A 17,928-nucleotide genomic window follows, 5' to 3' on the forward strand; every position below is an offset into this window, starting at 1 on the left:
CAAGTTGCCAAAACAGAGGAAGAACAACTGTGTGAGGGTGGATGGAGGTGCACCTCCTCCCCTGTCCTGTGCCTGGAGACACCTGGGAGGTTGGGGGACCCAACTGTCTACCTGGCAGCTACATAGTGTAACACTATCTGACAAGGTAAATACAAGCAAAAGTCTCAAAATCACCGTCAGGGCTTAAACAGATGGGCGGGAATTTGTCCCAATATGTGGCCATGAAAATCACGCCCGCAAAACGGGTAAAAATGATCCGGATTCTCACTATGGCAGTTATCGCGCGTTAATACCATGCGTGACAAAAGATTGGTCCTGCGCTCTCAAAACTCGTGTGAAATCGCATGAATCCCAATAGTGACAACTGAACCAGTGAAATCAATGGCTTCACTATGTGCCATTTTGTGTCCGTGATTTTCACGGCCGCCAAACGGGACAAAAACACGTCCACGTGCAGTACGTTGGGAAAATCGCTGCATGTTCGATTTTTTGGGTGATGTCGCCCATTACTTCCTGTTGGAGGCAAAATTTGCATCTTCATGCAAGTGCAAAACAATTTTTTCCTCCCATAGACAATAATTGGCGAGAGCGCCCAAAAAATAGCGCATACTGCAACTTTTTTACCTCCCAGCATCACTGCAGGAGATAAATGACTCCTGTGATTCCCCGCATTGTACATCGCGGCTTCGGTTTTCGTGCAAGTTTTGTGCATGAAGTGCATGTTGTACCAATAGTGAAATAGAGAAAATCGCATCCCACTTGCATGCGGCCCACATTTACATGCGAGTGCGATTTTTTTTACCCAACAGGAAATAATAGCTGATATTTGAACAGAATCACCCCAAAATAGGACATGCTGCGATTTTTTAATCTCGCACGATCGGCGCAGGTGAAAAGTCACTCGTGTGAATGGAAGTTATTTGGTCATTTCCAGGGCTGATATCGGACGGTATTGCAGTTGGTCAGATATTGCGCATGAAAATCACCTGCGTGAAAGCACGAAAACGTGAAACGTAATACGCTCGCTCCTGCGTAGGTTTCTTGCACAGTGAACAAGTGTATTTCACGCTCATGCCTGTGCAAACACCGGGCATATTTGTGCAGCTCTGCTTGTTTGCACGGGCAGGGGAATCACCCCGCCATGATTTAAAAGGCTGTTTTGCCTAGCAAGGCACCGGTGATCACGGGTATGCGCTGCGTTTAACACATATCCATGCGGGCAGATGGATATGTTTGTGCACCTCCCATGAACCTCTATGGAGGTCGTTGGTGCGCAAAACACATAAGGATAGGTCAACAGGCGCAAAAAAAGTGAGAATGAACCCATTGAAATCAATGGTTTCTATTCTCCACGTTGTAAGCGCGCCAGAATCTTGCGCACATTCATCTGCAGAAACCCTGAGCCTGTATTTACACGGATGACTCTCATGTGTGAGTTTCGTGCGTTGTGAGACGGACAGAACTTGCAAGTGACTAGAACCAATCATTTTTAAAGGGGTGGGGCTTCAACAGATGAACGCATTCGCTAATAGGCTTGCCGCTATGGAGCGTTTTAGCGCATGAATCAGGGCCTTTCGAATATTCAAACACCGCGCTGTTGTGTGCGAATTTGAAAAAAACCCGGTGAGAACAGAAAACTTTGTGCAATAAAGACGGGGAAGTCCTGTGTTTTCTTGCGCATAGTATTCATTCGCAAGAATTCCGCTAGTCAAAATGAAACCAGTGAAATCAAAGGTTTTTCATGGCCACAAAACGGGACAAAAGTGCGCCAATCTGTTTAAGCCCTTAATTTACACCAGCAATTTCCCTCTCACAGTGAGAGCAGCCTCAGACGAGCGTATGCGCAAATACGCTAGCCTCAACGCCATGTATCTGCGCAGTGAACAAGGTTAATGAGGTGGATTTGTGCGCGTGTCTGCGCATGGTACCGTACTTATTGCGCTAGTAGGGCCAGTTCACACGACCGCGTGGTTTAAAAGGCTATGTGGCCTAATGAGGTCCAGATGGTTTATTTCCCCGCGCTTTTGCGCAGTGCTTCACACATCCCCTGCGTATTTGCGCACCTCCCATAGATTTCTATGGTGCCCTTGTTGTGCAATTACACAGGAAAATAGCGCAGCTCCTAACTTTTTGCACACGCACAAAATGTGCGCAAAACATGCTATTGAGAATAAACCTATGACGTGTCAGTGGGTTCTATGCTCTGTGAATTGTGCCCGTATATTTGACTGCCTGTCAAGAAACCCTAATAGTGCAAGATCGAAAAATTCGCAGCTGGTCCAATTTTGCGTCGATTTCACCTATGGAGCGTGAAAAAAAAAATCGCATTGCACTTGCTATGCAATTCACATGAAGTGGAATGTGTTTTTACCTATTTCAGCTACTGGGACAACATGCGTTTTTTTCAAACACATGAGAACACTTGGCACAGCGAGGCGAATCACACGGTTTTAACACCATAGCGCAGCGCAGAAGCTTGAAAATCGCTTCCATGCTACATCAAGAAGCGACAGAGCGAGAAATAAAAAAAAAAAGTCAGACTGCGCATGCGAGCTCGCAGGAGATATGCCGTCATACACAGCCAAAAATCGCTGCCATATGCCGGCCAATACAGCCGTAAAATGGTGCGTTATACACGCAGCGCTTTACAACGTGCCGGTGTGAGCGCGGCTCTGGGGGAGCTGCATGCTTGCATTAAAAAAAATGGTCCGTGTTACGGCCACAAAAAATGGATGTTTTTGTTATACAAGTACGATCCCATGTGATCTCTGTATTCGGTCTGTGTGTCCGTTTTTCTCTGTATGCCAGCACATGGACTGTGATATCTGTTCCCTTTTATCTCCTCATTGGCTTGAATGGATGAGTCCCATAGGACCAGAATAGTCAGAGCCTGTGTGATAAAACTCAGTAGCGCATCACAGAATAACATGGGTGTCTGTAGGGAGTTTGATTTTTACGGACTGCACATGGATCAAAAAAATGCTAGTGCATCGGGGGCCTAAGTAAATTAGGTAGTTGGAAGATTTGCGCTAAATTCATAGGTGCGTGTCTCTTAAATAGTAATCAGATTTTGAGACAACTTTCACTTATCTGATAGCTGGCATGATAACTAGCAAAAGTGCAAATCACTTTATTTACCTAAAATTATTTTTTTATGTTGAAAAATTCCTATAAAGTGCTGACCACTAGGGGGCTCCCTTCAGAGCCTTGTGTGGCACAGAGGGTTAAGGTAGCAGAAATGCAGCCCTAAGCCCTCGCTCACAACCTGAAGGTTTAATCCCCACTTGGTTCAGGTAGCCTTCAAGGTTGACTCATCCTTCCAAGGAGTACCCAGCTTGGCGGGGGGTGGGTGGGGGGGGGGGGGGGGGGGGGGTAAAGAGATGTGCGGTTTATAGATAGCAGCAGTCTCCACCCACTAGCTCAGAAAAAACTGGAGATGGAGAAGGAGGCTGGTGATAAATGCAGGATCCAATCCATCTAATGGCCAGATATAGTGTTACTCCTCATCTACACAGAGCGGCTTATTCCCAGCAGCATCACCTGCGGGGGAACTTCATTAAATTTGGCACATTTTTACTTGTCCAACAGTCAGAAAATCCAATCTACACTAACAATGAGCAACAATGTACCAAAATTAGTGCCATCTCTACCTATTCTTGTAAACATGACCTGAAGCGCATCCTAAATGGCTTCATAAATGTGCTCATTGGGGACATGTTGGGCCAGGACTCCGCTGGTTGTGCTTTTCTTTTTGGCGCAAATTAACTTAGACAGATTTACTATTGCTTTACATCAAAAAGACCAGAAATTTCACCTCTCATCCCACTTTTCAAGTATCTAGAGAGGAGGGGGATGGGTGGAGGTTTTTAAGGCTTGTTCACATAAGCAGTTTGATTTCCATATTGAACAGATCCCTTTTTTTAATGGAGCGGAGACCAAAACAGAATTCGCGTGGAAACCGTAGTTCCTGGTTTTACGAATCCGGTAGATGAATCCATTAAAAAGAATCTGACGGTCTCTATCGGTTTGTTTCTCTTTGCCTCATCTCACATCCATTTACATCCTTTTTTATTCTTTTGTCTTTCTTAGCTTTTGCGCACGCTCATTTAAAAACTGTTTTGTTAAATCAATATCAAATGGAAACCTTTCTGCTCAGTTCTGACACCCATTCACTACAATGTAAGGAAAACCAGATCCGTTTGTTTCCCGTTTTTTAAACAGACATAATAGCGCAAAACTGCTGCGCCATTGTTTATTGAGATCAATGGAAATCAATGGAAACAGAATCAGAGATATCTCCCCCCCCCCCCCCCCCAATCTAACCCCCACCCCCCCACCTTCCTGCAATCAGTTACTTGAGAAGAGCGATGCTCGCTCATCTCTAATCATAATAGAAGCTCGGAAAATCTTATTGGAATCCATAGGACTTTTCATGGAACTGATTTTTTTTCCATTTTGCAGCTCCTCAGATGGAAATGGAACAGAGAAATCAAAAATAGTGACCTGAACCCAAAGTGAATCCTGACCAAACAGCACTTTTGGTCCGAGTAACTGGTAGCCCCCCACCCCCACCCCTCCCTCTGCAGGACAGACATGAATGGGGAGTAAAATACGCCGTAAAAAAGCAAAACAATTATAAATTTGGTTCTGTGACTTTTTAAGAAAGTTATTAGGTTTGTCGCAGTCTGACTGCTAGCGAGCGGACACACAGATCTCCACATCACTAGACACATGTGAGGATACAATGAATATGTGAACACTGCAACATTTGATATATTTGTCACATTTTAACTCTTTAATGATCATGCCACCCTTTTTTTCTCTATTTTCAGTCTTTCCTCCCCAATTAAAAAAAAATCCTAACTCTATTTATCCATCGACGGCGCTGCCTGACGGCTCGTTGCTTTTTGCAGGATGAGTTGTATTTTTCAATGGTAATATTTAATGTACTGAAAAACTTAAAAAAAAATCGTAATGGGGAGTGAAATGAAAAGATGGGTGGGGTTTGTTTCTACGGCGAACACACTGCTGCAAAAATGACTTAACGTTATTCTGCGGGTCGGTACGATTACTGCAACGCCAAATTTATAGTTTTTATTTATTTTTTGCTGTACTACTCTTCAAGAATAAAAAATATCTATGGGAAAAAATAAGATTATTTTCTGCCGCCATGGCTTTTTTAGTTTTCTGGTAACATAGTTGTGCAGCGGCTCATTTTCGGCAGGACGTCCTGTGGTTTCTATTGGCACCATTTTGGAGAACATACTATTTTTTGTTCCCTTTTTATTAAAATTTAAAAATATTTGGATACAATTGTGGCATTGTGATTTTTTTTTCTTCTGACGTTCACCTTGCGAGATAAATAATGTGTTACTGTGAAAGATCAAAATATGGTTCTGTTTTTTTTTTTTTTTAATTTTGATATTTTATTATAGATATGGGAAAATATGAAAACATTTATTACCTTTTATTCTTTTAATAAAACTTGGTTATTTAACTTATTTTGACTGTTTTAGTCCCCATAGGGGAATTGAACTGGCCAGTTTTACCTGGCAGGAAGTATATCAAGCCACAAACAGCCATGGCTTCATAGGCAATCTGCAATGGTAGCCCTGCAGCGGGTTTCATGTTTTTGCGCTCATTTTTGTGCGTGCGATTATATACGTGAGATGCTCTAATTTTGTGTGTATTTGGGCATCCAGAGCAGCATAGGAATTCCCATATGCAGTAAACTGTACGATTTAGTGGGGTTAATTGATAACACCGGCGACTAATTAGGCTCCACAGCGTGTGCAATCACGGTGTGGGTGTGTCCCGCGCTGATGTGAATCGGCCTGGCAGCGCAGGAAAGTACAGTACAATGTGCAGATAGCGCGCCCTTCACAGTGTATTTACATTGCGCTATCACAAGCGTATCTACGCCTACGTCCGTCTACAGGAGCTCTTACGCTGGGTTCACACGGGTTAGAATGCCGCAGGAAATCTTACAGTTTTGCTGCAGTAAAAAAAACGCAAGATTTCCGCCTGGAAAGCGCAGCGTCAAAACCTTAGCACTTAGGTGCGGGTTTTGGAGCATCTTGGCCGCATGCTTTTCCGTTGCGCCTGGATCTCCCATAGAGAGGAGCGCGGTGCAAAGGAAAAAAAATAGACATGCTGCAGCTGGGGAAACTGTGCCCCCGCCCTGGCTAACGCTGGCTTTGCCGCAATGGATTGACCGTCCAGTGTGAACGATATTTTTGACAAATCTCGTCCACATGGCTGCTAAACCCGGGATTAGCGTCCGCAGGTGGATTTTCCACATGGAATTTCTGCGACAAATCCGCCCTGTGTGAACCCAGCTTTATTGTTTGTCATTCGCTTTCTGCACGCAGTGTAAACAAACAATCGGCCCGAGTAAACAGACTGCCTGCTTACTGTGAATGGAGGAGGCTGGAAGGATCTCCGACCGCGCCACATCCATTCATCAGTGATGACCGTTCCTGTGTAAAAGCCCAGGAGTGATTATTGCTGGGACGACTGATGGGCATCTGGACAGTCGTACCGTGTAAAAGGGCCTCTGATGTCCTATAAGGCTGGGTTCACATTGGGCGGATTTGCCGCGGAAATTCCATGCGGAATTTCGCAGTGGCAAATCCGCATGCGGTCGCCAATCCCAGGATTAGCCACCCATGTGGATGAGATTTCTCAGAAATCTTGTCCACACGGGACGGCAAATCCGCTGCTGCTAAGCCGGCAGAAGCTGCGCCTGCGGCGCTGATTTGCCGACCGCAGCATGTCCATTCTTTTTTCCCGCTGCAGCCGCGCTCTCCTCTATGGGAGCGCCGGCCGCAGCGGAAGAGCGAGCGGCCGGGCCGCTTCAAAGCCGTGGTTCTCCTGGCGGAAATCTCACAGTTTTTCGCTGCGGCCAAACCGCGAGATTTCCGCCGAGAATCCACCCTGTGAGAACCCAGCCTCAATGTCTCAGTGACGGAGTCTAGCTCCTTTATCATGGGTGGGTGAATGGTTGGTATCAGCACAACATTGTACAAACTCAAGGTGATCCGGAGGACAAACACAATCTGATCAGGGATATATTCGTTTTTGTTTAGAATACAACAAAAACAAAAAGTTAAATCAAATATTCTGTATCAGGTTTCATGGCAACATAAAAAATAAACAAAATAATACAATAAACAAAGTTCAAGGTCCACATTTGGCATTGGTGCAGCTGTGACGTCTATTTTCCAGCAGTGAATATGTTGGATTTTCTTTTTAAGTAAAATGTATTGAGCAAGAATGGATTGTTACAATGTCACAATATTAAAGAATGATACAAAGTCTCATCAGAAGATTAAAAAAACCTCAGAAACACAACAAGATAATCTGGTGGATGTTTAACCTGCTATTCTGTTGTACATAAATGTGAGCTTTTACTCTATACTTTAGCACAACTCTATATACTACATACAGAATGCTGAAAAGTATTAGACAAACATAGAAGTGATGAAGTTGGATTTTACTCCCATTTTCCATGCGGTGTTGGGCCGCCTTTGGCCTCAATGACTGCAGTAATCCTCCTCAGCCGATCTATACTTCCCTTAGATGTGTGGAGGGATTTGCCTCCATTCCTGGAGGAGCTTTAGATAGTGATGGGGATGATGGGCATGTTGGGCGCTCACAGATACGGCGTTCTAGTTTATCCCAAAGATGCTCGATGGGATTGAGGTCCGGACTTTGGGCGGCCAATGAAGTTTGCAGACGTTCTGCTCCTCCACACTCCGTGCCGTATGACATGGCGCTCGGTCATGTTGGTGGAGACACGGAGCTGTACTAGAATATTACCACAGGGGAGGCGATGCCACATTGTCTGAGATGTCTCTGTACCCATTGGTGGTGAGGGTGGACCTCACTATAACCAATGGCCCCAGTCCTTCCCAGCCCTCCCCCTCCCCCCCACACACACCATAACAGAACCTCCTCCAAACTTCAGTGTTGGGACAATGCCGTCACGTAGAAACCGCTCTCCAGACAACCACCACACCCAAGTGCCGCCATCCGATCGGAAGATGGTGTACTGTGATTTATCTGTCCAGAACACTTACAGTCCGTCACTCCAAGCCCCATCGCAGGCGCTGCTGTGCGTTCACTGTTGTGATGTAGTGTGCCGCCGCTCATCCATGGTAACCCTTCGCATGCAGTTCCCTTATGGAACTAATGAATGTTCCAATGGCCTGTGAGACCCCCTGAGAGAGAGAAGACAATGTGTGTGATGTCTTCACAGCTCCTACAAGGCTTTGTTGTCTGCATTCTGTAAGTTTACAAGGTCTCCCTGAACGTGGCAGCACTGTACACACTGGATGCCCCCCCCCCCCACACACACACACACCACCACCACCAGACCCCATTGTCAGCTCTACACCTGGTGACATTCCCCACCAGATCCCATTGTCAGCTCTACACCTGGTGACATCCCACCACCAGACCCCATTGTCAGCTCTACACCTGGTGACATCCCCCACCAGATCCCATTGTCAGCTCTACACCTGGTGACATCCCACCACCAGACCCCATTGTCAGCTCTACACCTGGTAACATCCCACCACCAGACCCCGTTGTCAGCTCTACACCTAGTGACAGTCCCCCACCAGACCCCATTGTCAGCTCTACACCTAGTGACAGTCCCCCACCAGACCCCATTGTCAGCTCTACACCTGGTGACATCCCACCACCAGACCCCGTTGTCAGCTCTACACCTGGTGACATCCCCCCACCAGATCCCATTGTCAGCTCTACACCTGGTGACATCCCACCACCAGACCCCATTGTCAGCTCTACACCTGGTGACATCCCCCACCAGATCCCATTGTCAGCTCTACACCTGGTGACATCCCACCACCAGACCCCATTGTCAGCTCTACACCTGGTAACATCCCACCACCAGACCCCGTTGTCAGCTCTACACCTAGTGACAGTCCCCCACCAGACCCCATTGTCAGCTCTACACCTAGTGACAGTCCCCCACCAGACCCCATTGTCAGCTCTACACCTGGTGACATCCCACCACCAGACCCCGTTGTCAGCTCTACACCTGGTGACATCCCACCGCCAGACCCCGTTGTCAGCTCTACACCTGGTGACATCCCACCACCAGACTCCGTTGTCAGCTCTACACCTGGTGACATCCCACCAGACCCCGTTGTCAGCTCTACACCTGGTGACATCCAACCACCAGACCCCGTTGTCAGCTCTACACCTAGTGACATCCCCCCCCCCACCAGACCCCATTGTCAGCTCTACACCTGGTGACATCCCCCCCCCACCAGACCCCATTGTCAGCTCTACACCTGGTGACATCCCTCCCCACCAGATGCCGGTGTCAGCTCTACACCTGGTGACATCCAACCACCAGACCCCGTTGTCAGCTCTACACCTGGTGACATCCAACCACCAGACCCCTTGTCAGCTCTACACCTGGTGACATCCAACCACCAGACCCCATTGTCAGCTCTACACCTAGTGACATCCCCCCACCAGACCCCGTTGTCAGCTCTACACCTGGTGACATCCCACCACCAGACCCCGTTGTCAGCTCTACACCTGGTGACAGTCCCCCACCAGACAGTATTCCAAATCCCAGAACAGCAGTAAATATACAAGATTAGGGTTGTAACACATGGACATGTTTTAGTCCCATAATGCAGCTGTGATAATCATATCACACATTAATATAGAACATATCTGCCCCATTCCATACACGTAACTATAGGGGATGCAGTTGCACACGGACCTACGAACCTTAGGGGGCCCATAAAGCCTTTCTTTTCCATATAGGGAGCCCAGTACTATGAATAAAGCAATATATTTGGGGGCCTCGTTACAGGCTTTGCATTGGGGTCCAGGAGCTTCATGTTACGCCTCTGATTCCATCTACTAGTTCTAAAGATAATTGTAATGGAGCAAAATTAAGGTACATTCATGTTTGCCCTCCTGAAAAGCTCTCATACATATTAGATCTCTACCGGCCGCTTTAACTTTCACCCATGTCTGGGGCAGAAGGATTGGGATTCGACTGATGATTGATGCTGTAAGACGGCTGTGAGGTGTGAATGGAGCTTTCTATGTGGTTGTCAGAGTTGTTTCTTCCCTGTAGTGCTGATATGTTAGTACATAAGGAGGCATTTACACATCAGCGGAGGCTGCAGTGTCATGCTAATCTACGGCCACATACAGGAGGGGCCGCTGCAGACCTCCATTATAAAGAGCAATTACTAAGAACAGTGCTCCCTGTCTGGAGTCGCTGCAGTTTATCAGTCATGTCCGGTGGTTTTGGCTTGAGGCTCGTTTACTCCAAACAATTATTACAATTTGTTATTCCCCCTATATGATTCTGGTCCAATCAATTAGCCAGGTAAAGCCCTATTTAGATGGGACGACCATTGGGTAAATGATGCCCGTCACTCGTGCCCACATGTCCCCCTCACATGCTGTTATACAAGTTGACTATCGGGGCGGCTGCAGGAGATTTCTCTCCTCTCGCTTCCCTGCCCCTCTCCATTCGTTTAACACAGCTGCCGTTCAGTACTGACCAACTGCTGTTTACACCGTGCGATCAGCTGATCGTCCATCTTTTAGGTTGAATAAAACTCTGAGCGATGATCGTTCAGTGTAAATAGCAGCTGCTCAGTACTGAACGGCCGCTGTGTTAAGTGAATGGAGAGGGGCGGGGAGCGAGGGGAGAAATCTTCTGCAGCCGCCCCGCTGTGAAGCAATAATACCCCCTCCTGTGCAACAACACGTGAGCTAGTACATGCGGGTGCAAGTGTCGGGCAGTGTTTGCCCGACAGTCGTCCTGTCTACATGGGGCTTTAGAGAGGACCGGCGCTGTGGATCATTCTGTTGGGAATGTCCATCGGCCCTTGTTGCACGACTTGTCAAGCCAACAATTGTGCACATAAAGGGGCGGTCTTGGTGTATCGGACTCTACTAAGTGGTTCCCTGTTAAGTGGCAATACTATATAAGATGGGTACACAAACTAGTCTATAGCGATGCCCACTAGGCACTCGGCCCATCCCTTTGGAGCCCTTTAAATTCTAAGTACAACCTTGAAAGATGTCTCATGAGTAGAGATGAGCGAGTAGTGCTTTAGCCGAGTAGCCTCCCGCTCGTCTCTAAAGATTCGGGGGACGGCGGGGAGCGGGGAGCGGCGAGGAAGAGAAGGGAGGAACGGGGGGGGAAATCTTTCTCTCCCTCTCTCCGCCCCACTCCCCCCCTGCTTACCGCCGCAACTCACCTCTCACCCGCGCCGGCAGCCGAATCTTTACAGACGAGCCGGAGGATACTCGGCTAAGGCACTACTCGCTCGAGTAGTTAGCCTTAGCGAGTATACTCGCTCATCTCTACTCATGAGTCATGATAATGGTCTCTAATCACTCCAAGCATGTAAAATAGGAGCTCTGCTAGTTCTGACATTGTCATCAGGACTGACTTCAGGTTTACATGGGCTCTTGGGTGACAGCATCACAGTGGGCCCCCTTAGTAATTTATATAATTTCACAGGAGCAGGTAAGTCTATAGTATTTACAAATTGGGCCCTTCACAGTTATAGACTAAAATAATAATTTTTATTAGATCCTTTTTAAAAAACAATTATGGGCTATAGAAACTCACAAAACAAAAACACAAAGGGGTGTGACATTACCCCTTCCACACAACGAATCGTATAGTCAAGAGAACCCACTGAAATTAGGAATAGTGGGAATATCCCATAGACTTATTATACAATAAGGGTGATCAAATAGGTCTGATCAAAGGATGGATAGACCATATGATTAGGACTCAGACCCCCTTGATTTAGTCTAGGGAATACCAGTCCGAGCTCGTATTTAGGCTCGATTTGGGTTCTCTTGACCAATGGTGCATATGATTGGGCAGATATGGTCAGAAATTCGATAGACCCATCTGATTAGACTCAGAACCCTATCATGTGGTCTGAGGAATAGGAATGAGTCTATCAGTGTGAGCTCAAGTTCTGGCTCAATTCGGGCTCGACGCGTTTCCCCACAGGTGCGTGGTTCATCAGGAGCAGAGCCTATATTGGGCTGTTTACTTATGTATAGATGCACACTTTTTTGTTGTGTGACAAATAGAAATCGTTTTCTCAACCACTGATACTGGATAATTTTTGCATATGATATGCAGACCTCTCGGCGGTATATGCTGTTTCTCTAATCGACCTACAAAGAACAGAGAAGGGCTAGATAACCTCTCCCTTTCTTAGGTGAGACCTAGTTGGTCTTAAAGTATATCTTTAGAGATGTGAGCAGAAGACTGATGGCTGAACGCGTAATAGCGATCACCTACATGAATTATCAAGAGGTGCAAAAATCAGCGATCATGTCTGTATGGCTCATAACAAATCCAAAGCATATTCAGAACTGCAAGTTCTGAATATTTGCTATTAGGACCAATGTATGCGCCTCCGAGAGAAATAAATTCTCATAGGAAAACAGTCTATAACAGACGCACCGCATCCATTAACCCAAGAGTTGTAGCTTGGATTGGATGCAAGGTCAATAATAGCATAGATGGAAGTCAGCCTCAATAAGATATAAATAAAGCTGAACTTTTTAAGCTAGTGCTAGAGAAAGTTAGGTTGCAAGATACGCCAGAAGTTCTGATGCCTAGCGATATTTTTCAGAGTATCAGGGTTTGAAAAGAATAAAGAAATAATAAAAAAATAAAAATAAAAAAGATGCAGCGCCTGTAGCATCTTTTTTATTTTTATTTATTATTTCTTGCTTGGATTTGTTATGAGCCATACAGACATGATCGCTGATTTTTGCACCTCTTGATAATTCATGTAGGTGATCGCTATTACACGTTCAGCCATCAGTCTTCTGCTCACATCTCTAAAGATATACTTTAAGACCAACTAGGTCTCACCTAAGAAAGGGAGAGGTTATCTAGCCCTTCTCTGTTCTTTGTAGGTCGATTAGAGAAACAGCATATACCGCCGAGAGGTCTGCATATCATATGCAATAATTTGTTATGAGCCATACAGACATGATCGCTGATTTCTGCACCTCTTGATAATCCATGCAGGTGATCGCTATTACGCGCTCAGCCATCAGTCTTCTGCTCACGTGTCGGAATATATGCTATAAGACCAACTAGGTCTGACATAAGAAAGGGAGAGGTTATTTAGCCCTTCTCTGTCCTTCGTAGGTCAATTAGAGAAACAGCATATACCGCCGAGAGGTCTGCATATCATATGCAAAAATTATCCAGTATCAGTGGTTGAGAAAACGATTTCTATTTGTCACACAACAAAAAAGTGTGCATCTATACATAAGTAAACAGCCCAATATAGGCTCTGCTCCTGATGAACCACGCACCTGTGCGGAAACGCGTCGAGCCCGAATTGAGCCAGAACTTGAGCTCACACTGATAGACTCATTCCTATTCCTCAGACCACATGATAGGGTTCTGAGTCTAATCAGATGGGTCTATCGAATTTCTGACCATATCTGCCCAATCATATGCACCATTGGTCAAGAGAACCCAAATCGAGCCTAAATACGAGCTCGGACTGGTATTCCCTAGACTAAATCAAGGGGGTCTGAGTCCTAATCATATGGTCTATCCATCCTTTGATCAGACCTATTTGATCACCCTTATTGTATAATAAGTCTATGGGATATTCCCACTATTCCTAATTTCAGTGGGTTCTCTTGACTATACGATTCGTTGTGTGGAAGGGGTAATGTCACACCCCTTTGTGTTTTTGTTTTGTGAGTTTCTATAGCCCATAATTGTTTTTTAAAAAGGATTCAATAAAAATTATTATTTTAGTCTATAACTGTGAAGGGTCCTTAATAATGTATAGGTCCTGCTGTGCTCCCTTAGTTATTTAAAAGTTTTGCTGTGCCACTTTAATAAATTATGGGCCCCGCTCACCCTTTAGTAATTTATAGACTTCACTGTGACATATTAGTAGTTTATAGGCTCCACTGTGTTCCTTTAGTAATTTATAGATCTCACTGTCAACTTTAGTAATTTATAGGGCCCAGTGTGCCCCCTTAGTAATTTATAGGGCCCAGTGTGCCCCCTTAGTAATTTATAGGGCCCAGTGTGCCCCCTTAGTAATTTATAGGGCCCAGTGTGCCCCCTTAGTAATTTATGCATTCCACTCCACACCTTTAGTAATTTATGAGCTCTGTTCTGCGCCCTTAGTAATTTCTAGGCCCCGCTGTGTTCCCTGAGTCTGCTGTTGCTGGAGTGTGTCCACGCCGCTTCTCAAGCAGCTGATCCTCAGCCTGTGGATGATTTGCATGGGACTACAGGAGCACTTGGGGAATATCCCTGATGTATTTTTTAAGAATGTTATATACATTAAAAATCCATTGAAGAGTCGCAGGCTTGTGTGCTTCTTGTATACTGACCCACTGTGCAGAACAATAATAAGCTCACTCACCTCCATCATGCTCTCATGATGTCCACCATCCCTGCCTCTTCTAGCCAGAATAATGTGGAATGACATAGGCAGCGTAATGACATCACCGTGCCGCCAGGGTGACAGAGAAGGTGTCAGGAAGCGTTCAGCTTTCGGCAGTGCCGCTCTCATAGTCCTTGAATCCATCATCACGCAGATACAATTGATTTCAAAGAACACGGACCGGACTGATGACACCCCTGAGTGGCCCCACCAGGCTCAGTGGGCCCTGGCACCTACGCGGGCTTGCCATGTACTAAACCCCGCCTGTCATAGAGGAGCTGCAGAATTCTCAATTTAGAGATTCACAGAATATCACATTGGAGACGATACAGCCGATATATAGCTGACAGTATATAGCTGAGACTATACAGCCGATATATAGCTGAGACTATACAGCCGATATATAGCTGAGACTATACAGCCGATATATAGCTGACAGTATATAGCTGAGACTATACAGCCGATATATAGCTGAGACTATACAGCCGATATATAGCTGAGACTATACAGCCGATATATAGCTGACAGTATATAGCTGAGACTATACAGCCGATATAAGGCTGAGACTATACAGCCGATATATAGCTGAGACTATACAGCCGATATATAGCTGAGACTATACAGCCGATATATACCTGAGACTATACAGCCGATATATAGCTGACAGTATATAGCTGAGACTATGCAGCCGATATATAGCTGACAGTATATAGCTGAGACTATGCAGCCGATATATAGCTGAGACTATACAGCCGATATATAGCTGAGACTATACAGCCGATATATACCTGAGACTATACAGCCGATATATAGCTGACAGTATATAGCTGAGACTATGCAGCCGATATATAGCTGACAGTATATAGCTGAGACTATGCAGCCGATATATAGCTGAGACTATACAGCCGATATATAGCTGACAGTATATAGCTGAGACTATGCAGCCGATATATAGCTAAGACTATACAACCGATTTATAGCTGAGAGTATATAGCTGAGACTATACAGCCGATATATAGCTGACAGTATATAGCTGAGACTATACAGCCGATATATAGCTGAGACTATACAGCTGATATATAGCCGACACTATACAGCCGATATATAGCTGACAGTATATAGCTGAGACTATACAGCCGATATATAGCTAAGACTATACAACCGATTTATAGCTGAGAGTATATAGCTGAGACTATACAGCCGATATATAGCTGACAGTATATAGCTGAGACTATACAGCCGATATATAGCTGAGACTATACAACCGATATATAGCTGAGACTATACAGCCGATATATAGCTGAGACTATACAGCCGATATATAGCTGAGACTATACAACCGATATATAGCTGAGACTATACAGCTGATATATAGCTGACAGTATATAGCTGAGACTATGCAGCCGATATATAGCTAAGACTATACAACCGATTTATAGCTGAGAGTATATAGCTGAGACTATACAGCCGATATATAACCGAGACTATACAGTCAATATATAGATGAAACTATATAGCTGAGAGTATACAGCTGATATATAGCTGAGACTATACAGCCGATATATAGCCGAGACTGTATAGCCAATATATAGCTGAGACTATACAGCCAATATATAGATGAGACTATATAGCTGAGAGTATACAGCTGATATATAGCTGAGAGTATACAGCCGATATATAACCGAGACTATACAGCCAATATATAGATGAGACTATACAGCTGATATATAGCTGAGACTATACAGCCGATATATAGCTGAGACTATACAGTAGATATAGAGCTGAGACTATACAGCCGATATATAGCTGAGACTATATAGCCGATATAAGGCTGAGACTATACAGCCGATATATAGCTGAGACTATACAGCCGATATATAGCTGAGACTATATAGCCGATATAAGGCTGAGACTATACAGCCGATATATAGCTGAGACTATACAGCCGATATATAGCTGAGACTATACAGCCGATATATATAGCCGGGACTATACAGCCGAAATATATGCAAGACTATACAGCTGATATACATAGCCGGGACTATACAGCTGATATATAGGCGAGACTATACAGCCAATATATAGCTGAGACTATAAAGCCGATGTATAGCTGAGACTATACAGCTGATATATAGCCGAGACTATACAGCCGATATATAGCTGACACTATACAGCCGATATATAGCTGAGACTATACAGCCGATATATAGCTGACACTATACAGCCGATATATAGCTGAGACTATACAGCCGATATATAGCTGAGACTATACAGCCGATATATAGCTGAGACTATACAGCCGATATATAGCTGAGACTATACAGCCGATATATAGCTGAGACTATACAGCCGATATATAGCTGAGACTATACAGCCGATATATAGCTGAGACTATACAGCCGATACATAGCTGAGACTATACAGCCGATATATAGCTGAGACTATACAGCCGATATATAGCTGAGACTATACAGCCGATATATAGCTGAGACTATACAGCCGATATATAGCTGAGACTTTACAGCCGATATATAGCTGAGACTTTACAGCCAATGTATAGCTGAGACTATACAGCCGATATATAGCTGAGACTATACAGCCGATATATAGCTGAGACTATACAGCCGATATATAGCTGAGACTATACAGCCGATATATAGCTGAGACTATACAGCCGATATATAGCTGAGACTATACAGCCGATATATAGCTGAGACTATACAGCCGATATATAGCTGAGACTATACAGCCGATATATAGCTGAGACTTTACAGCCAATGTATAGCTGAGACTATACAGCCGATATATAGCTGAGACTATACAGCCGATATATAGCTGAGACTATACAGCCGATATATAGCTGAGACTATACAGCCGATATATAGCTGAGACTATACAGCCGATATATAGCTGAGACTATACAGCCGATATATAGCTGAGACTATACAGCCGATATATAGCTGAGACTATACAGCCGATATATAGCTGAGACTATACAGCCGATATATAGCTGAGACTATACAGCCGATATATAGCTGAGACTATACAGCCGATATATACCTGAGACTATACAGCTGATATATATAGCTTAGACTATACAGCCGATGTATAGCTGAGACTATACAGCCGATATATAGCTGAGACTATACAGCCGATATATAGCTGAGACTATAAAGCCGATATATAGCTGAGACTATACAGCCGATATATACCTGAGACTATACAGCCGATATATAGCTGAGACTATACAGCCGATATATACCTGAGACTATACAGCTGATATATATAGCCGAGACTATAAAGCCGCTCACCTCCTGGAAGACACAAATCAAAAATGTCATTAGCGGTTTTAAGGCCCATTTAGACACAACGATTATTACTCAAAATTCACTCAAAAGCCATCTATTGAGCGATAATTGTTGTGTCTAAATGTGCCCATCTTTAAGTTTTTTGC

Source organism: Eleutherodactylus coqui, chromosome 12 (assembly GCF_035609145.1).
Source record: "Eleutherodactylus coqui strain aEleCoq1 chromosome 12, aEleCoq1.hap1, whole genome shotgun sequence".
NCBI classification, from domain to species: domain Eukaryota; kingdom Metazoa; phylum Chordata; class Amphibia; order Anura; family Eleutherodactylidae; genus Eleutherodactylus; species Eleutherodactylus coqui.